The sequence below is a fragment of the Salvelinus fontinalis genome, chromosome 16 (genome assembly GCF_029448725.1).
Source record: "Salvelinus fontinalis isolate EN_2023a chromosome 16, ASM2944872v1, whole genome shotgun sequence".
NCBI classification, from domain to species: domain Eukaryota; kingdom Metazoa; phylum Chordata; class Actinopteri; order Salmoniformes; family Salmonidae; genus Salvelinus; species Salvelinus fontinalis.
Genome location: NC_074680.1, coordinates 31,691,877 through 31,717,357, shown reverse-complemented (window position 1 = coordinate 31,717,357; position 25,481 = coordinate 31,691,877). Strand labels below are relative to the sequence as shown.

General features: G+C 42.1%; 1 pseudogene; it reads left to right on the top strand.

Annotated features, from left to right (window-relative positions):
* The first annotated feature begins 1,681 nt into the window (after positions 1-1,681).
* On the top strand, positions 1,682-21,793 carry LOC129813367 (nucleolar protein 10-like; annotated as a pseudogene).
* The last annotated feature ends 3,688 nt before the right edge of the window (positions 21,794-25,481 follow it).

The following is a 25,481-nucleotide window of genomic DNA, read 5'->3' as shown; positions in this document are numbered from 1 at the left end:
TGAAGTTTTGAATTTTATGATTATGTTATAATACTTTTATTGCATCAAGTGGTTGTTTTATGCAACAGAATAGAGGGTTCTTATAACGCTTGTGTCTGTGTGAACTGAAAGTGAAAGTGAGATAACACTGACAGGAGATTTACGATGTCTTTTGGGTGATAAAACCTAAAGAGGCCGCATTCCAGAGCATGAGTTAATGTTTCTGTTCTATAGTGTACCCGGGAGAGATGACCCCAGGGCAAGACCTTGGTCTCTACACAAAGATAACTGTTTTTACAGCAGAAACTGTCTGCTGAGAATTATTAGTATCTTTCATACAAATCGTAACCTTGTGACCCAATACATGGATCTGTTGTTCGTCATGTTTACTGAAAGTGGTGTATCTTGGCTATAAAATACCTTTATACTGTAACTACCCTGGGTTTATAAGCGCGGAAATCTACTCTGCCGTACGAGCATGCTTTTGCGGCCCAGTCGATAGCGTGCTGGACTTTGGGCTAGAAGGTCGAGACCTGCTCCTTACCTGTTTCATTACATTGGTGTCAGAAGTGATCGGACCTTGCATCCACGACAGTGCTTGTGCTTGGCCGGTGAGCGCGTTCCTATAAGACGTTGCGTTGCAAGCTAGCGCGAGGACGCGCTCTTTGAAAGGAGGGAGTAGTGTAACGACCCTGGGTTTATAAGCGTGGATATCTACTCTGCCGCACGAGCATGCTTTTGCGGCACAGTCGATAGCGCGCTGGACTTCAGGCTAGAAGGTCGAGGGTTCGAGACCTGCTTCTTGCCAGTTTCATTACAATACTTTTGTTTCGGGGCTCTCAACGAATCATCTGAGGGTGATTCTTCAACCAGCCTTCATTATCGTAGAGCACTCAATCGATTCACTTTATTTGTGTGTGTTGTATTGACCTGCACCCTTATTAACAAGTGAATAAAAATGTAGGTTTAGTGTAACTCTGACTTGTGTAATAAGTTTGTCTCTCTGCATTTGATGGTAAAGAAATTAATCACCACATCTCAATTGTCAGTAGAAACCAAATTTGTTTAAGCAAGTCAGCCATACCAGCTATGTTTTTTTTAAAGACAGAAAATGAGGCTGAATGAACTGTTTCGCTGCAAGAGGCTCCGCTGATAGCCAGGTGTAGCAGTGGTAATGTGTTGGGACTGCTTTGGGGTACAGTTGTCACGCCCTGGCCTTAGTATTCTTTGTTTTCTTTATTATTTTAGTTAGGTCAGGGTGTGACATGGGGAATGTTTGTGTTTTGTTGGTTTTGGGTGTTTTTTATGGTAAAGGGGTTGTTGTATAGTATATGGGTTTGTGTGGAGTACATGTGTCTAGTGTTGTCTATGTATGTTTAGTGGTCTAGGAGAGTCTATGGTTACCTGAATGAGTTCCCAATTAGAGACAGCTGATTTCGGTTGTCTCTGATTGGGAGCCTTATTCAGGGTAGCCATAGGCTCTCATTGGTTGTGGGTAATTGTCTATGTGATACGTTTGTAGTCAGTGTGTGCACATCGTTGTTTTAGCTTCACGATCGTTTTCTTGTTTTGTTTAGTGTTTAAGTGTTTTTGTTTCGTGTGCCTTCTTCGTAAATAAAAAGGAGATGGCTTATTTTCCTAAAGCTGCGTTTTGGTCCGTCAATCCTCCACACGATCGTGACAACAGTGTTGATAATTGGATATGGAGAAGGGCGAGCCGGTCAAGGATCGATTCAGACAAGGTGATAAATTGTATGACAAGCGGCAGTTTAATTATGAGTAAAGATATCTGGTACAAGCGTATACGGTCTCGTTCCTTCGGCTCATAGACAACCTCCAGAAAAAGCCCAGATAACTGATTGCATAGACATTTTATACAACACAGAAAGTAGGTTGAGTCTGGAAGTTCTGGTCCTTTGGTTGGTTCTGGACAGGTTGTTGTCTTCTCAGATTGGTCCTGATGAGCTGGGCGTCATCCTTCTGAGTCTTATAGCAAAAGTTCTTTGTTATCAAATGTTCAGCTAAACAGGAGATTTTGTGTGTGCGTAGTCAGCCCTCCGTCCTTGGGTATGTGTGTGTGTGTGTCATTATCTCGTGAAATGCGGGCCCAAGCACCCTTTTCTTATCAGTGTTTATGAAAGGTCTGTGCCAGCCATCTGTCTTTGGGTGTGTGAGAAACCCTGCTTAGAAAGAAGTTAGTTATAACAATGTAATAGCAATATGCTTGTGTTATTTTAAATGGTATTTATTACAACAGCTTTATGTAGTCCCTAACAGTTTGTGGGCACCGTTTGTCACCGTTATGTTACAATTCATGTATTGTATGGTACAGTACAGTAGAGTTTGATTATTTAGCTGGTTCGAATCCCCGAGGCGACTAGATGAAAAATCTGTTCTTGTGCCCTTGAGCAAGGAAGTTAACACGAATTGTTCCTGTAAGTTCGTCTGCTAAATGACTAGAATGTAAAATGATTATCAGGAGGATTGTATTACCATGCTTAAGTGTGTTCGTTTGCGCTATCAATATTATTAATTTGATATAACATCCAAAAACAAAACCTACAGGCTTTCTTTACAGAAATCAATGCGAACACCATCTGTTGTTTTGTGGTGTGGCGTCCACGTTTCCACACGGACCTAAAAGTACAGACCAACGCGTCCTGTTGTTTGTAGCAACGTGGGGCATGAATATTTACTAATATTCAGAATTTACAAATATTGTACATTGGTGTTATGAGTGGAAAGTGTCTTTGACAGCCTCGACAATGCAGATATCCAGTGTGAATGATGTGAAGATGTATAACTTTATAACACGGTTGCATGAATAGCTAATGTTAGCTAGCTAGTTTTCTTGTTAGTTTAGCAAGCTAACTTACAATAAAAAGCAAGCAAGTTAGCTACTGCTAATATTATTTGATCACCAATTGATAACCAATTACATTTTGTAGTTAGGTCATTTTTTCATTAGTTATTGCGCACTTGAAGCAAAGGCATGCTAAGCAACTAGCCAGTCAGGCAGCTGGTTAACGCTGCATCCAGGTCATCAAGCAGGTTTATATATTGCTGTAAAATTGTGTTTGAGGTCACAAAGTATGCAGTAGCTTCTAATAACCACAGTATGTGATAGCACACGTCTCAATATTTGTTTCCCAGTGGCTCTCAAGAAACGGGCCTTTCAAAATAAAGATGTTGGTGAGTATTCCTTTACTAACTAATGGCTTACAGGTGTTTGTGTGCTGGCAAAGTGGCCAGGCTATTATTTCACGCCTCACCTCCCTAACTGCTTTTTCTCAGACATCCAACGCAGGATTGAGCTCATCCAGGACTTTGAAATGCCCACAGTGTGCACCTCTATCAAAGTGTCAAGGGATGGGCAGTTCATTCTAGCAGCAGGTGAGCATTTGGCTTGCTGTCACGTTCAGATTAAATTTGGCATATATCACTAGAGTAGACAGTATTATAAGTAATTACTGTTATGTATGGATTTGTCAACTTCTTTTAAAATCCTTTCAGGCACATACAAAACCCAGAATCCGATGCTATGACATGTATCAGTTGTCCTTGAAGTTTGAGCGCTGTCTGGATTCAGACGGTAAGTGATAGACCCACTAGCTGCATTTAAAAAAATATATTTTTTTCTTTTATGGTCCTCTGGAACTTCGATGTGCTATGGGAATCCCTGCAAGTATCCGTCCCTCCTTTTGTTGTGAAGTGAGTGGCTGGTCCATAAGAAGAGGATCCAGCTATCTCAGTGATGGTGTCTGTTAGGATTTATGTTTATGCACTATAGGCTGTTAGCATATTTGTTGAAGATGAATATTGTTTTGTTACACACACACACAAACAATACAGAGGGGGGTGTGTGTGTAGGTGTAAGGACTGACCAACACAGGCCATAAAAGCTGTGGACAGTCTGGAGAGGGGAGGGGTGCATCTCTAGACCAACCAGGAGGTTAGAATACTGAACAATACCATATTAGGAACTGTTTCAGTGTAGAATCGACAGACACAAGACGGATCTAATCTACTCAGCAACCAGATGTGGACAAAAGGAACGCGCCAAGGGGCTTGGACAAATCCGAGGCCCAGCAAAGGCGGGGCAAAGTCTAAACCACGCCCTGCCTCTACTGTGATAGGCCAACAGACGCGTTGAAACTACGTCATCACGGTATAAGAACAGCTGTTTACGTACTTCCTGCTAGTTCCCTGTTAACCCTGCGCGGTGATACAGCGAACCCGTATATACGAAAATTGCATTTGCCATTCATTGTTTGCGGTAATTAAACATAATTAAAGAAAGTTAGCAGACCTTGCTTTTTATTTATCCTGACACCGGATGTGTTACACGCAGCGTTCACATGTCTCACATTTAATATTTAACTAGGGTACAGTCAGGCACATATTCTCAGTAAACACACACCCAACAATTGCCATGCCATGATGGACACCAATAAATACAGCTTTTGCATTGTGCAGCAGTCTTTGCCGATGTTGTAGATGTTATTTTTTTCTTGTAGCTAGTTCTCAGTGTTTTTTTCCCCTTCAAAGTTGTGGCCTTTGATATTTTGTCTGACAACTACTCGAAGGTAAGACAGATTTCCTTGGTTGTTTCCTGCAGTGTGGGTTACCTTAACTTTTATTTTTTCAATAAATAAATGTGACCTGATATTGTGTGTGTGTGTAGCTGGTGTTTCTCCACTGTAACCGGTACGTGGAGTTCCACTTGCAGCATGGACACTGCTACAAGACTCGCATTCCCAAGTTTGGTAGGGACTTTGCTTACCACTACCCCTCCTGCGACCTGTACTTTGTTGGGGGCAAGGTAAGGGTTAAAAGGCAAAAGAAGCTGGATCATTCACTGTCTTGATTTCCTATGTATCATTAGACTTGGCTTCAACTTGACAAGTTGGAGTTGTGTTACTGTTGACACTACAGTAAGACGGACCTTTTTCGTGTCTCAGCTCAGAGATATTCAGACTCAATCTGGAGCAAGGCAGGTTCCTCAACTCCCTTTAGACAGATGCTGTGTAAGTATACATGTACAATACTTTATTTGTGAATGCAGCTGTACATTAAAATACAATACTGTAAACACAGTCATTACAAGACTCGGCAGTATGCATGTAGTGTGATCATGTCTTGTTTTGCCCTTTCTATGACTGACAGGGAGCACAATGTGTGTGACATCAACCCTGTCCATCAAGTGTTGGCCTCAGGAACCGCGGAGGTGGGTGGAGCCTATGTGCCGCAAAGAGTTAATGGATTGAACATTTTGAGTGTGTGTGCCTGTGTGTGTCTAATTGTGTTCCCTGTGTTGTCGGTGGTTAAGGAAAGTGGAATGCTGGGACCCTCGTGTACGAAGTCGGGTGGGATGCTAGACTGTGCCCTGAGCAGTGTCACAGAGGGAACAAAGGAAGTACACCACTAGAACATGAACAGTTAGATGCATCTAGAAAAACACCATTGTTCTAATCCATGATGTGAATGTGTTTGTCTTTAGAGTGGAGGGCTTGCCCTCGGTCAGCGCACTCACGTTTAACGGCTCTCACCATGGCTGTGGGAACCAGCACTGGTCAGGTATGAACTTTTACAATGATGGTGTCGTAATAGCTGGGATATTGCGGAAAACTCTGGAATAGATGTTGAATTTGACTTATTGCCTAACTGTAGTCCTCCCCACAAGTTTCCCTATTGAAGATCGGTCTGCCGGGTACTGTAGGTCCTCCTCTACGACCTGCGCGCCAGTCACCCCCTGCTGGTTAAATACCATTACTACGGCCTTCCTATCAAGTCTGTCAACTTTCAGGACCACCTAGACCTGCTTCTGACCACAGACTCCAAGATCATCAAGATCTGGAACAAAGACATAGTAAATGTTTATGAATGTTGCAAAAAATATGTGATTGTTTTTTAAAAACTAGACATTTTGACATATTGGACATTTGAAAACCTAAGTGTTTTTATTGTTTGGATGTTCCAAAAACAGCAAAGATGATTTATGCTGGTTTAGAAAGTATTGCCAACTGCGCTATTCCAAACTCACTTTGAATTAAATGTGCAATATGCAGAAATCCCACCTGCATTTCCTGGTATGCTAAAATTCTAATGGTCGCCTAATTTCAGTTTGTGACAAACAAGAAATGTATAGTGTAGAGAATCATTGTACAGTCTAAACCGCTGTGATATATATATTTTCCATAACCAAACATGATTTATTTTCCGAGGTTTGAAACTGGTGTACAAAACCGAAAATAAAAGGCACAAAAATAAACGTAAAAATGGCGCACATAAAACAGATCTACTGCTTCTTAGACTTTCTTAGAAGGATCTATAACTCAAATTTCTATGTGAATTTGGTCAGGTTGCCCAAAAAGTGTTACATTCCAGCTTTAAGTATTTACAATAAATGTTGTGGTAATATTGGGGAAATAGCTTTGCATTTTTGATAGTAAAAATGTGTTTGTCATTGGACAGTTAATTAGTGGTCTGTCCTTCATGAACTATCACAGTGCTAGAATTGATATTCTAACCATACCTCTGGTCTGTTTCACCCTAGGGGAAAGTGTTCTCCTCCATTGAGCCCCAGACAAACATCAATGATGTGTGCATCTACCCTGATTCTGGTGAGATCACCAGATACATTCTATTAGCAATGAGCTAGATACATTAAACATTGCTTCTGTACCAAGTTTATCTCTGAGGGTTGGCCAACAGACACTCTTGTTATTTTCTTGGGTAGTCATTTACCAGTATGCTCAACTACCACTAGATGGTGCCCATTGACCTCATCAACAAGTCCTTAACACTCCTGCAGGGTCGGCAACAGAAACGGCCCACAAGTGATTTAGTTTTATGTTACAAAAAACTGTAAAATCACCATGAATTCGGGAAAAATTTGGAAATCTGTTTCCAGGTGTGTGTGTCCCAAGCCCCCCTCAAAAAAAAAATACAAGTGATTGTATCTCAATGTGATCAAGTTTTGAAATGATTGTATTTGAAAAGAACAATCCCTTTTTGGGCTTAGTTATGGTCAATTTGCAGTGTACTAATTTTTTTTAGTACCCCCAACCATTCACTCCAACAAAAATCGTCATACGGCGGAATTTAGTTGCTTTCCCCTGTGCTACTGTAAAGAGGGCTTGGACTGTGCTTTTTAAGTAAGACTGCCACACTGTCCACTGACAGCTTCTCTACCAGCAATTATGTCTAATTACATCAATCTTTACTGAGCACTTGAGTTAAACTGTTTAAGACGCTCATTCAAGTTCATGTTTTATTGTCACAAGTATAGTGAAATGCTTAACTTGCATGCTCTACCCAGCAGTGAATAATCAATATCAAAATAGTATCACTAATAAAAGATGTATGTGTATATATAATAAAGAAAACACGAAAAATTAGATGGGAAACTATATACAGGGTCAGTGACAATAACAAATGTGCAAGGATACTGGAGTATTTGAGGTAGAGATGTACATATAGGCGGGTATTAGGAGAAAGTGACTGGTAGCAGGATAAATAGTCAACAGTATGGCAGCAGCATAAGTGGTGGGTGTGTGTGAGAGTGTAGGTGTGATATACATGTAAACAGGGCTGGAAAGTGACTGGTAGCAGGAATATATCAATATTTATTGTATATATTACCACTAGTGTGTACAAAACATTAGGAACATCTGCTCTTTCCATGACATAGACTGACTAGGTGAATCCAGGTAAAGTTTATGATCCCTTATTCAGCCCCAATTTATTACAATCCTGCTTCAGTTATTTTTGGCATGTACATTCTCTCTATGCGTGACTTCATCACAGAGATCACACACACACCTCATCTCTTTGGTATTTTCGTTGCAGACACACATGCCATTTAAGTTTTGTCTACGCCCGTGCCTCTTTCCCAACCATCCCATGATGGGCACGCATTGTCTCCAATTCAGGTGCTCCTGGCATGAGATGTTTGTGTGAAATTACCAAATATTTACCCCACCCTCTTGCTCTAAACAGTCTCTGAAGTTCCAGTGTTATTCATTTGGGGAGGAGTGTGTCAATGGGGTGTTACAACTATTCATTCATTGGGAAAGGGAACGAATAGGAATGGAGGATGTTCCACTAATTAGTCACACAAAACGTGAAACGTGTTGTTGGGGGTTGGCGCGGCTACCAAAAGGAAACTTGAAGCGTCCGGAGTACTCTGCCAGTTACTACTCAACTTGAGGCACCTAGCGCTTCCCATGTGTTTTCTCACTCATAACTGGCCATGAAGGAGAGGAAAGGAGGCCATTTTAGGCTATTGGCGTCTAGGCCATCTCTTCCCACTATACTGTCCTACCTACCTCCCTCTTCTTTCCAGTAACCCTCCCTCCCCCAGGGCTATGCACATGTACAGACATCTGTTTGATTCAGTGTGTGACCTACACTGAGTGTACAAAACATTAGGAACACCTGCTCTTTTCATGACTGACCAGGTGAAAGCTATGATCCTTTTTGTTGTCACTTGTTAAATCCACTTCAATCAGGTAGATGAAGGGGAGGAGACAGGTTAAATAAGGATTTTTAAGCCTTGTGACAATTGAGACATGGATTGTGTATGTGTGCCATTGAGGGTGAATGAGCAAGACAAAAGATTGAAGTGCCTTTGAATTTGGTATGGTCGTAGGTGCCAGGCGCACCGGTTTGTGTCAAGAACTGCAACGCCGCTGAGTTTTTCACGCTCAACAGTTTCATGTGTATATCAAGAATGGTCCACAACCCAAAGGACATCCAGCCGACTTGGCACAATTGGGGGAAGCATTGGAGTCAACATGGGCCAGCATCCCTGTGGAATGCTTTCGTCACCTTGTAGAGTCAATGCCCCAAAGAATTGAGGCTGTTCTGATGGCAAAAGGGGGTGCAACTCAATATTAGGAAGCTGTTCCTAATATCTTGTACACTCAGTAATAGTAACCAGTAGCAGGATAAATAGATACTAATGGTAATCAGTAAACAGCAGCGTAGTGGGAGTAATCAATAATAGTTTTAGCAGAAGTGTTGGTGTGAGACGGTGTAGTAGTTGTTAGCGATTTTTATGGCCAGGGGATAGAAGCTGTTTAGGAGTCTGTTGGTCTAAGCCTTGATTCACCGGTACTGTCTGTCGGACTGGAGCATGGAGAACCCTCCATGTATCGGGTGACTGGAGTCTTTGGCAATTTTTCAGGCCTTTCTCAGACACCACCTGGCATGTATGTCCTGGATGGCTGGGAGCTCACCCACAGTGATGCGCTGCGTCGTCCTCACCACCCTCTGTAGGGACTTCGGGTCGAGGGTGGTGCAGTTGCCATACCAGACGGTGATATGACCAATCAGGATGCTCTCGATGCAGCAGCTGTAAAAGTTCCTAAGGATCTGAGGTGCCATGCCAAATCGTTTCAGCCTCCTGAGGGACTGTGCTGGTGTGAGAGGACCATGATAAGTCCTCAGTGATGTGGATACAGAAGATCTTGAAGCTCTTGACTGGCTTCACTGCGGCCTTGCTGATGTTGAGAAGGTTGAAGGATGAAGTTGATGTGTGCCATGGCCAGCCTTTCAAAGCACATAATGATTACAGATGTGAGTGCTACATAGCGGTAGTCATTGTGGCAGGATGTCTTAGAGTTCTTGAGGACAGGAATGATGGAAGTCATCTTGAAACATGTTGGGATTACAGACTGGGACAATGAGAGGTTGAAAATGTCCTTGAAGACACCTGCCAGATGGTCTGCGCATGCCCTGAGTACACACCCTGGAATACCATCTGGCCCTGCGGCCTTGCAAGTGTTGGCCCGTTTAAAAACATGACTCATGTCAGCCTCAGAGAGAGAGTTCAGTCAGTCCTCTGGGTTGGCGGGGGCCCTCACGCAGGGCTCTCTTGATTTTGTTAAAGCATGCTTACATTATTTTTCACATACTAGAGTTAGCAAAGTAATAAACAAAGAATGGAGCTGCTCAAAAAGGCCCATTGTCTGCTTTATTAATTCAGGATATAATCACTGTAATTTCACATTTTTAGCAAATTCCCAGAACCATTTATGAATGATTTGTGGTCAGGTGAAGATATGGTGCAAGCCAGGCTTTTGTCAGTAATGGTAACATACATTTTAAAACCCAGCAAGACTTTTTGGTTCTTTTGCTGTTGTCTACTTGTCCCTGTCTAGTCTGCCTGCAAACGTACTACTGTCATCCTATGCTTAAGTGGGCTTTGCTTTCTGCATGTACATGCAGTTAGGGTTTTTAACTGGAGTCGAACAAAACCAGCAGACGCCTTTGTACAGTTCCACTTTCTTAGTTTATTACTTTGCTAACTTCAGTATCTGAAAATGATCTGTCTATATCGTTAGCTTATCTCACGCTTTTTTTCTTCTCTTTTAACGTCACAGGTATGCTCTTTACTGGCAATGAAGACCCCAAGATGAATACGTTCTACATCACTGTGAGTTCTACAATCCTCACACTCCCTCAGTCTAGTTTTGCATATCTCAGTGTGCCGCAGGTTTGGCTTGAAAGTCAAATCTTTCCATGAGATGGATTTACTCCAGGGTGGGAATTGAAACCAAACAGACCAAGGCAGTATAGAGAAGGCATAAAAGGACGATCTCTATTTGAGGGCTTTAGTGTTTGAGACATTCATTTGTTTGGTTTGGCTGGTTTTCTATGGTCTGCAAAAAAGCTAAACCAAGGGCACTATTCGTAGAAAGCTGCCCACCTGGTTTCACCTAGAAAGTGCCCTTGTTGGGTTGTGCATGTTCTTCAGCAACAGGTCGTCTTGTGCCTACCCCTATACCAGCTTTTCAGTTCTTCTAGGAAAAGCGTGTGTACACTTTAAAGTTGTCTCTGTTTAGGAAGATGTGTGTACTGTAAAGTAGTCTCTGTTTAGGAAGATTGTGTGTGTACTGTAAAGTAGTCTGCTTTGAAAGATGTGTCGACCCTGACACATGATTAGTTTCTAAGTACTGTCCCATTCATCAACCACTGATTAGATCACTGTGGTGTTGAGCTACAGAACAGCAAGGTCTTAACTAGCGTGTGTTTGGGCCTAAAGAGAGCTAATACTGAACTTAGGAAATATTGTGTTTATCTGTTAACAGCAAAGGCGTTATATTTTTTGCTATTGGGAGTTTTAGAATACTTCAGCGGCTGATATTAAACATTGATATAGCAGTGCTCAAACTGCCCTGAATAAATAGCTACATTTTTCACTCGGGTATGCACTCGGGTAACCCCAAATATCACACAAAGTTGTGTGCTATGAACATCAATGGTAACCAACACAAAGTTGTCAACTTGTTTGGTTTATGATTCCAGTTCCTGAGAGTTAATTTTTCCCTAGATTTTTAATTTGAGTGGTGTGCAAAGGCCTTCAACGCATGCCTCCCTAGCTGCCTATAGAACAGAAGGGAATTGTTTGGAAGTTAACATTAGCTCGTCAATGATTACACTGAGGGAACGGGGGGATACCTAGTCAGTTATTCAACTGAAATGTGTCTCGCATTTAACCCAACCCCTCTGAATCAGAGAGGTGCGGGGGGCTGCCATAATCGGCATCCATGTCTTCAGCGCCCGGGGAACAGTGTGTTAAAACTTCTTGTCAACAGGGTGGCGCTGTTTTCACTTTGGAAAAAATCGTACCCAAATTAAACGGCTTCGTACTCTATTCTAGATCGTACAATATGCATATTATTATTACTATTGGATAGAAAACACTCAAGTTTCTAAAACAGTTTGAATTATATCTGTGAGTAAAACAGAACTCATTTTGCAGCGGACTTCCAGACAGGAAGTGAAAAATCTGAAAACGAGGCTCTGTTTCAGGGCCTGCCTATTCAATTGCCTAATATTTATCGATATGCATGCACTTCATACGCCTTCCACTACATGTCAACAGGCAGTGGAAGGTGGAATGGGGTGTCTAGCTTGATCTGAGGCCGAACAAGAGCTTTTGGAGTGACAGGTCTGGAAATGTCTTTGTCTTCTCTGGTGCGCGAAGTACGTCGACATTGGCTTCTGAAAAGCGTTCGGTATACACGGCGGATAACTCCGGCTCTGATTTTATTTGATACATGTGATAATAACATCATAAAGTAGTTTTTTTCAACCGAGTTGTATCAGTTTATTCAACATTTATTGGGACTTTTGGAATTGTCTGTTCTTTGCATCAAGAGAAGATGGGCATGTTCACGCCACATGGCTAGCTAAGGTTGCTAATTCGACAGGAGAAAAGGACATTCTAAAACCAAACAACGATTTATTCTGGACCTAGGACTCCTTGTACAAGATTCTGATGGAAGCTCAGCAAAAGTAAGAACAATTTATGATGTTATTTCGTATTTCTGTGGAAAATGTTGATTCCTATTCTCTGCCATTTTGGCGGGCGCTGTCTCTCAAATAATGCAAGCTGTTTGTTATGGTAAAGTTATTTTAAAAACTCTAACACGGCGGTTGCATTAAGAACCAGTGTATCTTTCATTTGCCATACAACAAGTATTTTTATGTAAAGTTTATGATGAGTTCTTTGGTCAGATTAGGTGAATGTCCAAAATAGTTCCGGACATTCTGGTGAATCGATGCTACATATTCACAATGTATAACCACGGTTTGCAGCTCTAAATATGCACATTTTCGAACAAAACATAAGTGTATTGTATAACCTGATGTTATAAGACTGTCATCTGATGAAGTTGGTCAAGGTTAGTGATTTAATTTTATATCTTTTGCTGGTTTTTGCAAATGCTATCTATGCGGTGAATAAATGCGGTTGTGTGTTTGGCTATTGTGGTAAGCTAATATAATGCTATATTGTGTTTTCGCTGTAAAACACTTTAAAAAATTGGAAATATTGGCTGGATTCACAAGATGTTTATCTTTCATTTAATGTACACCATGTATTTTTCATAAATGTTTTATGATGAGTATTTAGGTATTTCACGTTGCTCTCTGTAATTATTCTGGCTGCTTTGGTGATATTTTTGATGGTAGCTGCAATGTAAAACTATGATTTATACCTCAAATATGCACATTTTCGAACAAAACATACATTTATTGTATAACATGTTATAAGACTCATCTGATGAAGTTGTTTTTTGGTTAGTGACTAATTATATCTCTATTTGGTCGGTTTTGTGATAGCTACCTATGCGGTAGAAACATGGTGAAAAATATGCGGTTGAGTCTTTGGCTATTGTGGTTAGCTAATATAAATACATATTGTGTTTTCGCTGTAAAACATTTTAAAAATCGTAAATGATGGCTGGATTCACAAGATGTTTATCTTTCATTTGCTGTATTGGACTTGTGATTTCATGATATTTATATGCTATTATTTACTTGTGGTGCTATGCTAGGCTATGCTAGTCAGCTTTTACTGATGAGGATGCTCCCGGATCCGGGATGGGTGTTAAGTAAAGGTTAACTGTCTTGCTCAGGGGCAGAACAACATATGTTTACCTTGTCAGCTCAGGGATTCAATCCAGCAAAGTGGACATTCCGTAGACTTTGAGCTCTGATTTTATAGACAAACAGAAGTCAGTTCGGATTGAACCCAGTAGCATTCAATTATCTTAAGTAAAGGGGTGATTCCAATCTGGTAACGCAGGCAATCCTTGTCGATTCATCCTCAGAGCCCTTAGAGGATTGGATAGGTGCAAGAAACTACACCTAGCCATAGGAACGTTGCCAACACCTACCTCCCTTACCAGCCCTCAAGAGCAGTAGAAATGTTATTGAATTAGAATTGTTCAAATGTTCCATGAATCTTGCTTGTTCTTCATTCCTTGTCCCTCCTTCACTTCATCACTTGTTCTTGTCTCTCCTTCCTCCTCTACATGTTGTCCCTGTGTAGGCACTGGGGCCTGCTCCTCGCTGAAGCTCTTTCCTGGACAACCTGACAGAGGAGCTGGAGGAGAGCCCTGAGAGTACCACCTACGATGATTACAAGTTTGTCACCCGCAAGGACCTGGAGAACCTGGGTGAGAGGGGGGTGGAGGTAGAGCTATTGGCATATTACGTATCAGCTATTATCTATTTGTTCCTCTCAAATCTACAGAAATACAAGTACCTATTACATAGAGGTTTGGGGCCTTGAATTAGAATAGAGCATTCAAGTTATTTTTGGCCTAAAGTTCCTAAGGAACCTTCCAGGGCTGTGTACACTACACTTTTCATTCAGTGGAGGCCATTTTGTATTTGTATTTAGGCAGGTTGGGGCAACACTGCTAGGTTAGGGGTATACACATTTTTGCAACTAAAACAAAAGTTTATTTAGGTCCACCCCACCATTCCATTTGCTTCCGTTTAAGAAACGTTTTGCAACAGAATCGGCATAATGAATACACTCCAGGCTTTCCCGTCCCGCCTAAAAGGGAAACACTGGCGGAATGGAGAGAGAAATTAAGAGATGGGAGGAGGGATAGGGAAAGATGAAGGGGCGGAGAACAGAGTGGGTTGAAAGAACAGAGGAATGCTTGGGTCAGCACTAAAGAGATCAAATGACATGGAGGAGAAAGGCGGTTATTGGGGAGGGAAGGAGAGATAAGGGTGGAGTAGATGGGAGGGGGGAGAGGGACCTAGAGGGGAGGGGAGTTCAGTTCACTGCAACTGTGAAATGGGTCCTTGTTATGTAACAGACCGGCAGCGGGGCATATAGAGTAAGATTTCTGGGGAAAGAGGGTTTCTATCTGGTTACCACACACACACAGTCCTTCTGTGCCACAACTACCACACATTCCTGAACTAAAGTGATCTTACAGGGACCAAAAAGCCTCATGGCAGTCACTAACAAGTTTATTCAGTGCTGAAGGAATGGTGTCTGGAGACTGATGTTACACAACTTTATCTAAACTCTCAAAAGGTTTCTTACCAAATAGCTATGTTAGCAGAAAGGCCTATTTTAACAGAAAAATTTAACAAGCTATCACTACGGTCCTGTTGAAAGACGTGAGCTTGGACAAAGCAGTTAAAATTAAAATCTGTTATATGAAGTTAAAGCTTAAGATTTTAATTGCCACTTATAGGCCTACCCTCTGTTCCCCACTGTCCTGAATGTGTCAGTTTAAATGGGAGCAACCAGCCTTGATGTCACACAGCCTCAGGGCAAAAAATAGTTGTCTACAGTCATGTCATTTTCTTCCAGCACATTCAAACAGGCTGTTTCACAAAGTTAATTACTCAGCCTTACTGTCCTTGGCATGTCAGCCAATTTGAAAGAGTACAAATATTTTTATGAATTTCATTCAGGAAATATGTATGATTAATGTCACTACAATCTATAATGCTACCTGCCCTTTGTTCAACTATAGGTCTGTCTGACCTGGTGGGATCTTCTCTACTGCGGGCCTACATGCATGGCTTCTTCATGGACATCAGACTGTACCATAAGGTAGGGTGTGTGTTTGTCTTCTTATTTGTGTGTGTATAACTGCATATTCTTAGTTGATTGTCGATGTTAGAGTTGTGTGTCTAAATACGTTTTGTGTGGCTTGTCCAGGTGAAGACCATGGCCAATCCATTTGCCTACGATGAGTACCGCAAGGACAAGATTCGCCAAAAGATAGGAGTCCAGGGCGCAGAGAATACAAATCAAGGTGGGATATCATACTCTGTCACTGTTAAAAATATAATACATTCAGACAGACAAGGATGTAAAAAGGCCTTTCTAAAATACATGACATCACCAAAAGTATGTGGACACCCCTTCAAATGAGTGCATTTGTCTATTTCAGCCACACCCGTTGCTGATAGTTGTGTAAAATTGAGCTCACAGCAATGCAATCTCCATAGACAAACATTGGCCGTACTGAAGAGCTCAGTGACTTTCAACGTAGCACCGTCATAGGATGCCCCTTTTCCAACAAATCAGTTTGTCAAATTTCTGCCCTGCTAGAGCTACCACGCTCAACTGTAAGTGCTGTTATTGTGAAGTGGAAACGTCTAGGAACAACAACGGCTCAGCCGCGAAGTGGTAGGCCACACAAGCTCACAGAACGAGACCGTCTGTCCTCGGTTGCAACACTCACTACAGAGTTCCAAACTGCCTCTGGAAGCAACGTCAGCACAATAACTGTTCATTGGGAGCTCCATGAAATGGGTTTCCATGACCGAGCAGCTGCACACAAGCCTAAGATCACCAATGCGCAATGCCAAGTGTCGGTTGGAGTGGTGTAAAGCTCGCCGCCATTGGACTATGGAGTAGTGCAAACACGTTCTTTGGAGTGATGAATCACGCTTTGGTGCAACAATTTGGGGAGGGCCCTTTCCTGTTTCAGCATAAGAATTCCCCTGTGCACAAAGTGAGGCCCATACAGAAATGGTTTGTCGAGATCAGTGTGGAAGAACTTGACTGGTCTGCACAGAGCCCTGACCTCAACCCCATCAAACACCTTTGGGATGAATTGGAATGCCGACTGCGAGCCAGGCCTAATCGCTCAACCTCACTAATGCTCTTGTGGCTGAATGGAACCATGTACCCGCAGCAATGTTCCAACATCTAGTGGAATCCTTTCCAGAAGAGTGGAGGCTGTTACAGTACATTCGGAAAGTATTCATACGCTACAAGCTTGGCACACCTATATTTGGGGCCTTTTTCCCATTCTCCTCTGCAGATCCTCTCAAGCGCTATCAGGTTTGATGGCGAGTGTCGCTGAACAGCTTTTTTCAGGTCTCCAAAGATGTTAGATCGGGTTCAAGTCCGGGCTCTGGCTGGGACACTCAAGGACATTCAGAGACTTGTCCTGAAGCTACTCCTGAGTTTTCTTGGTTGTGTGCTTAGGGTCGTTGTCCTGTTGGAAGGTGAACCTTCACCCCAGTCTGAGCACTCCTGAGCACTTTTCATCAAGGATCTCTCTGTACCTTACTCCGTTCATCTTTCCCTCTATCCTGACTAGTCTCCCAGTCCCTGCCGCTGAAGAAATCCCCACAGCAGGATGTTGCCACCACCATGCTTCACGTAGGGACAGTGCCAGGTTTTCTCTCGATGTGACGCTTGGCATTCAGGTCAAAGAGTTCAATCTTGGTTTCATCAGAACAGAGAATCTTGTTTCTCATGGTCTGAGACTCCAAGCAGGCAGTCATGTGCCTTTTACTGAGGAGTGGCTTCCATTTGGCCACTCTACCGTAAAGGCCTGATTGGTGGAGTGCTGCAGAGATGAATGTCCTTCTGGAAGGTTCTCATCTCCACAGAAGAAATCTAGATCTCTGTCAGAGTGACCATCATGTTCATTATGAAGTGTTGTGTTTAGATTGATGAGGGGGAAAAAACAATTGAATCAATTTTAGAATAATAGCAGCAAAGGGGGGACCAACTCCATAATAATGGCCATGATTTTGGAATGAGATGTTCACATAGTAATTTTCATGTAGTGCACATTTTATTGATTAATTGAAGGACATGGTGATACAGACGATGTTATCTAGTGTATATAGCTAATATATTGTGTGTTGTGTTGTATGAATGCTCTGTGTTGCTGAGACAGAAGCTGCCCAAGGTGAACAAAGAGCTGGCTCTCAAACTGATGGAGGAGGGAGACAACGAGGAGGAACTGTCTGCCAGGAAGAAGGTAGGAGCAAATACACCTGCACACACACTCGGGTTTCACATGCTACTGGTCTAGGGCTGACCCCATTTAGTCGACTGGTCGATTGTTTGGTCGATAGGTTGTTGGTCGACCAATATTTTTCTTTGTCGAGCAGTTACAAATATGTGGATATTCTTTTATGGCACACAAGATGCCTGTCTGATTCACTCCTGTTTCAGTGGACTAATTCATTGTGGAGGCTACGGGGACGGCACACCAGTAGTATCACCATTTACTGTTAATTCCCATAATTTCTAATCTACAATGTTTGCTAGGTTATGGTAATTTCTGTTGTTTCATTCAATATATTTATTACAGTCTTTTACTGTTCTTATTGTCGGAGTAGACACGTTGTTTGCGGGCTACACTTGTGAGGAACAAGTTATTTTTTTCTCGTTTAAAAAAAATATAAATCTCCTGTCAATGTTGAGTAAGGACGCACACCTGATTATACATAGAAGTAGGCCTAGGCTACCTTGCCTGCATGCAAATGTAGGCATTTAAATATGCCCATTTGGGGATCTGATAGTATTTCTGATTGTCTTAACTCACGAGAACTGTGGCGCTTCTCAAAAGTAATATTTTCTACACTTCAAACAGCAAGTTAATAACTAAATCCATTGAGAATGACAATAGTTCCTCAACATAGCCTATTTAAAAAAAAAAAACTTTACAGCTCTCTTTCAATAACCACTTGACGTGAAAGGTGAAAAAAATGTCATGCTCTGATACGGTGGAAACGTAATAAAATAAGCCTACCTGATTACTACTTATCCCTTGCACATTTGTGGCCTGCTGGAGGTCATTTTGCAGGTCTCTGGCAGTGCACCTCCTTGCACAAAGGCGGAGGTAGCGGTCCTGCTGCTGGGTTGTTGCCCTCCTACGGCCTCCTCCACGTCTCCTGATGTACTGGCCTGTCTCCTGGTAGCGCCTCCATGCTCTGGACACTACGCTGACAGACACAACAAACCTTTTTGCCACAGCTCGCATTGATGTGCCATCCTGGATGAACTGCACTACCTGAGCCACTTGTGTGGCTTGTAGACTCCGTCTCATGCTACCACTAGAGTGAGAGCACCGCCAGCATTCAAAAGTGACCAAAACATCAGCCAGGAAGCATAGGAACTGAGAAGTTGTGTGTGGTCACCACCTGCAGAACCATTCCTTTTTTGGGGGTGTCTTACTAATTGCCTATAATTTCCACCTTTTGTCTATTCCATTTGCACAACAGCATGTGAAATGTATTGTCAATCAGTGTTACTTCCTAAGTGGACAGTTTGATTTCACAGAAGTGTGATTGACTTGGAGTTACATTGTGTTGTTTAAGTGTTCCCTTTATTTTTTTGAGCAGTGTATTTTAGGTTCTAAGGTAATGTAGAGGGAACTGTCATGTTCATGTAACTGCCAAAATAAAGGAAACACCAACATAAAGTGTCTTAATAGGGTGTTAAGCACCAGAACAGCCTCAATGTATCTTGGCATAGATTCTACAGGTGTCTGGAACTCTATTGGAGGGATGTGACACCATTCTTTCACAAGAAATTCCATGATTTGGTCTTTTGTTGATGGTGCTGGAAAACTCAGTCTCAAGTGCCGCTTTAGAATCTCCTGTAAGTGTTCAATTTGGTTGAGATCTGGTGACTGAGATGGCCATGGCGTAAGGTTTACATCGTTTTCATGCTCCTCAAACTGAGTGACCACTCGGGCCTGGGACCATTGTCATCTTATGGGGGCATAGCCATGGTATCCAAAATAATGGCCTGCCCAGCATTTTTATACATGACTCTAAACATGATGGGATGTTAATTGCTTAATTTTCTCAGGAACCATTCCTGTGTGAAAGCACCTGCTTTCAATATACTTTGTATCCCATATTTACTTGTGTTTCCATTATTTTGTCAGTTACATATCTCAAATATGATCATCTAGCGAATGTCAGCTGCCTAAGCTGTAAATCAAATCCTCTCTCTGCCAGGCTCTACCCAGCATCCTTAGCAACGAGCGTTTCCAGGTGATGTTTGAGAACCCAGAATCCAGTGAGCTTCTGGCAATGCTCTAGTCTCTAGGAACTTTCTCTGAACCATAACATTTTGAATAGATGCCACGGAACGTCACAGCACACAATCCAAAGCAAGCATGGAGTAGTACTACAGTGATTGCATCAAATGCCAAGCATTTTCACATTGTTACTGTCAATCAGCACAAATAATCAACCCTCACATGGACATGGTATATAGAGTCAGTTATTTTTTGCCATTTCAATGATTAGCAGGGAAACACGTGACTGTGTCTTAAGGTGTCTGACTGTGCTGTGTTCTCTGCAGCAGACAGAAACGTATGGCCTGCCTTGGTCACAGCCTGAGAGAGGCTGTCACATCCATCACTGTATTGACAGGTGGACACATGCAGCAGGACAAATGAGGACACGTGTCAAATATAGGAAGGGAAGGGTGTCCCAAGGGTTACCTCCCATTATGTAAAACACCCTCTACTTGGTTCTCGTGCTTCAAACTCATTAAAAAGCAAATATTTTAGAGTGAAGTAAGACTAAATGGTAAATAGTAGAACAGTAGTTGTAGTGTACCCCACTCTCAACACTTACAATTTGCAAAGATTTCAGGGCAATTACAAAAATTGTTGGCATAAATTGTTGTTGGCATTATTGTTGGCATAAATGCCTTTTATTTATTTTTACTTTATCCACTCTACCCCTCTTTGACCTTTGATCCTCTAATGAACAAAAATACGAATGCAACATCCAACAATTTCAAAGATTTTTACTGAGTTAGTTCATATAAGGAAATCAGTCAATTGAAAGAAATTCATTAGGCCCTAATCTATGGGTTTCACATGACTGGGCAGGGGCGCAGCCATGGGTTGGCCTGGGAGAGCATAGGCCCACCCACTGGGGAGCCAGGGACACCCACTGGGGAGCCAGGGACACCCACAATTCAGGCAATGGTCTGTGTAGCCATGGGCTGCACTGACCAGTAACATAATTCAACTCAAAATATGCTATTAAATTCTTTAAAAAAATGTATTGTATTAGTCTTATGTTTCTTAGGACCTGCATTAACTAATTAATAATGTATTTCTTTGTCTAGCCAGCTCATATACTTAGCCTACCAGAACATATCTGACAAAGTTTTGAGTATCCAAATACAAGTAGGCAAACTGCTAACTTATGGCCTAAACTCACCAAAGGCAAGCATGCGAGGCATGTGCGTGATTTATTTTAGAATGCATCGTTTTTAATTATAATGACCCAACTGAAGCCGGGCTGGCGGGTTAACCTCTTTGACGCATTTTGGCTCTTTTGAATTGGAAGAGGTAGCTAAGGGTTGAAGCTTTACCATACATCCTAAATTAGACCAATTCCTCCACTTATGGAAACCCATCGCTATCAGCAAAGATGATTGGAGATATGGACTGTCATGCAAGCATACAGTCACTGCTCTGCCTGTTCCGTCCTTTCCACCCACCTTGCTCTGCTTTCTCCGGCCGCCCGCTCTACTGTTGTGAGTGTGAAGAAATTAAAGCAGTGGAGGGTCTGAATTTAAACTGACTACAACAACCAGGTCAAAGTTTAATGTCTCTTGCTCCTTCCCGGCAATGGCTATATAAAAAGGGAATACCGACAAGAAAGAAGTAAAATAGGGCTGTTTGAAAAAAACATTGCCCAATTTATTTACAGGCAGAATACCGGGAATCCTATGTGAAAGCAGTATAGGAAACAGGCTTTCTAGGTACTGCATTTCAACACAATGTGTGATTTGCATGCCTCAAATGCTGCATTCACAGTCCTGTCTTGTCAAATGGAGCAGTCTCTTTTATCCAGAGTCCTTTTCATTTTCTTCTCACTTGTAGTCCATTCAGTCAGAATGATTCATGAAGAACGTGAGTGTGTGGGTGACTGTGGGTTGGTGAGGTTAACTTTCCATTTGACTACTGACTACTAATCTGGATTTCTGCTGATCCTGGGTTCAGTAACAGTAACAAATAGAGCTTGTCATTGACATTTTACCTCCATCAGTCTGTTCTCCCAAACGTAGATGTTTACACAAAATACGAAAGTACCGGTTAAAGTTGACACTGCAGTGTAGTCACTGTGTATAATCTGTAATGGTGCATGCAGAATAGGACCAATGTCACAGGAAATGCTGTGTTTTGATCATGATCATTTTTGACTGTTTAGGCTTTGTGTTATAACCCCAGATAAAGGTTGAGCTCCCAAATCAGTCAGTGACTCACTCTTGTGTCTTGTATTTCTATCTTGTATCAGCACCCTTTGAAACATGCTTCAATTATCAATAAATTGCATGGATATTGCAGTTTTAAAAAACAATACCATTGGTTTTGCACGGGACACTGATGGTGCAAGGCCAAGCTAGGTTTGGGTAAGGCTCCCGCACGTGCAGAAAGACTGATGAGGGTCTGTTGGGTAAATCCCCTGGACTACAGCGTGAGCTGGAGGAAGCAGTGCCAAGGTCAATGTTGATTACAGATTTGACAATAGAAAAGCTATAATTTTTTTGCACAAGGTCGCCTAATCATGCTCCAATGAAAAGTATCTCTTTCTCTGCCTTCCTCTCTTCCTGTCCTTTCTCAATGATCTCCTTCAGTCGGAGCAGCAACAGCGGCAGCAGCAGGCAGAGCGTGATCACCACGAGGAGAGGAAGAAGCTGAGGAGGTCCGCAGGACACCTGTAGAGGGGGATTTAGAGGCAGAGGTGGGAGTAGAGGTGGATTTAGAGGGGGGGGGGAGTAGAGGCAGGGGCACTACTGAGGTAGAGGCAAAGGTAGTGGAACTACTCTGTGACACTACTGAGATTAAGAATCCCAAAGTCAAATGATTCAGTCTGTTTGAATCATGTCTTTTGTGCAGCTGCTCACAGCCATTTCTCAACTTAATTTGTGGCAGAATGACACTTTGTTACCGTCTGGGAGTCGAGAGGGTGTGATGCAAAAGTGAGCTGATCGATTGTGACCTGTCCTGTAACACAGTTATGAAGATATATTGGTGGAGCTGCTATGAAAGGATACAATGTGTATTATCTATTGATTGCAAAATGTTTTGATTGTGTGGTGTATGCAGTTTGTGCATCCACGTATGTGCACTTTTGTGTGTGCCTTCAGAAAGTATTCATACCCCTTGACTTATTCCACAATTTGTTACAGCCTGAATTCAACATTTATTCAATTGTGTTTTCTTCTCACCCATCTATACACACACTACCCCATAATGACAAAGTAAAAACATGTTTTTTGACGTGTGTGTCCGTGAGAAGCTCCTGACATTCACTGTGTTCTTTTTTACTTCACAATCCTAATTTTCCTGTAGTGCAGACTGAACATGTCTGTATTATGCTCCGTGCTTGACACAAAGATTTGTACTAAACGTATAGCTCCCTGGTCTGTGCTATGTTCTTATAGTGGCCTTATGATATCTGGGGTTGCAGTTCTATGTTGGAAAAAGCTATTCACAAATAAGTCCAACAGTTGGACACAAGGTCTCAGTTGTATGGGAAAAGTTGTATATTATTAACTGACGTACCATTTATAATGATTAGCATCCGAAAATACATGTCCATCCACTGGCATGTCCAACAACTCTAAATGGCTTCACAAATATATTTTACTTCCTTGGTATGACATAACACTTTTTGTGGATATTAAACCACCACTATTTCATTCTAGTCCCGACAGATTAAAAAAGAAAGGAGGGAAGAGGAAAAAAAGGTGAAGACAAGTCCTGAGAACATGGAGCCCCAATTCTTGGAAGCAGCTTTCTCCGTTTGACCTCTCATCCCCCTGGTTCACACATGGCTGGCCCTGCTGTCTCCTTCCCTGGCCCTTTTGAAATGGGAGGAGGTGCTGTGAAATTCACCCCCACCCCCCCTTAAATAACTGCTGCCTGGGGCCTCAAACCATGAGGCTTTAGGCACTGTCTGCCTCCCTTGCTCTTCCTTCCCGCCTGTTTGGTGCTTGACCCTCTACCCTCACTAGTCCCACCTAGAATTGTTAAACTCATTTTACTTTGCCCAGCTCATCGTGAGTGGAGTATGACATACAAATGTAATCCAAATATTAGATGTCTAAAGAAAGTTTAAGCTATGCCTTCTAGTCTCCATTGTTGGTTGCTGTAGAGTGAGATGTATAACAGGCGAAACAAAGGATAACCGTTCAACTCATGTAATGCAAAATACAATGAATTATCTACTATGACAAATCAACTCCCTAACTCTTAAATGGCTGCAAATCTCATTGACGTCAATGCATTTACTCAAACGTCCAAGTTATGCAAGCATATCTCAAGATTCAATGGTATCATTCAAAAGGAAGGCCTTGACCATATAGTCATGTGTATAGTAAAGCTGAAAAAATTGAGTGCAGTCAGATACAGAAATAATGAGGGATATTGAGTGTCTTTGAGGAGTTGAGGCTTGTGGTCTTCATACAATAATGACATACATTTCAGTTGGTGAAGAACAGGGGACTCTTTCTTCATGGCACAGTTGTGTGGGGTGGTGGTTAGGGGTGCATGGGCAGTGGGTAGATGATGTAGATCTGAACAATGGAGATGCAGTAGCTTCCCTAGCCTTTTGTATCTTAACCACTGTTGTGTGCTGTCAGGGGGTCACATAGCTGATCGCCCCGGCCTACTTTTTCTTATTGTTTGGCAAGAAAAGAGGGAAAGAAAGTGAGAGGGTGACTGCGTGTCACCACCAATCATACTTGCGTAAGAGGCGCATTCAAGCTGTCAACTGAGATATTAAAAAGTGAACTTTGGAGAAATTGATTTCATTCAGGCCTGAGGCCATGTTTGTCGTTTGATAACTTATCATCAGACAGCTAACTGATTGATGTGGGAATGGTTAGTTTATCTTTCTCAGGTCTGGACAGCGGGTCACGCTTGTTGTTTTCTTTGGCAGGATCCTCTTTTTCGCTCAACAAAACCATCACCATGGATATGCCAAATCTAGGCCACCGGAAGTGGGTCAAGCTCAGGAAGTGGGTCAAGCACTTCCTGTAGCACATCACTCTTTTTCCAAGATATTACAAAGAAAGGAAAATACATAAATAACCAATAGGATGCGTTTCTGTTTAGGCTGTCTAAAATCAGCTCAGAGCAGTGTATTAATCTGTTACATCTGACCTTTTTTGGCAGTGGTAGGCCTACTGCTTACTTGAATTGTATTTTGTGTTATTTTGAATACTCCATCTGCCAATTAACTGAGCTGCTTAACTAACTCATGCTTTATTTAACCTAAGATGACAGTTTGAAAACTTGGGATGTGTCTCCTTTGAAAACATTCAAAAGAGCTTCCAAAAAATGTGTGAAATATTGTTTCACCACAATCACATCATTAATTTATTGGAATAGTATTTGATCGAATCACCAAATCATGGTATTTATTGGGGCGGCAGGTAGCCTAGTGGTTAGAGCGTTGGGCCAGTAACCGAAAGGTTGCTGCATCGAATTCCTGAGCTGACAAGGTAAAAATCTGTTGTTCTGCCCCTGAACCCACATAGTTAACCCATGTCATTTTAAATAAGAATTTGTTCTTAACTGACTTGCCTAGTTAAATAAAGGTTAAATAATATATATATATCTACTGCCACACTGACTCATTCACAGCAAGACGAGCAGTAACTTCCTCAGACCCTTCAGCTTTCCCATTTTGCATTGAGGCAACCAAAATGGGCATTTTTACCAGTGTGCACTGCTTCAGCGGGCCAAAGCCGTCCAGACAAAAGAAGCCGAGGTGGGGCTGCTTTCACAGAGTAATCCCCTCACTGTGTGCTTGAATGGGCCTCCCTGAGAAGCGACCTCACACACGTCACCATCTGAGCTCTGATGTTGGCTTACATGGTGTGTAAAGGGAAGAGCGGGGGCCAGGGGAGAGAGGGTGATTTTTAGGAAAAA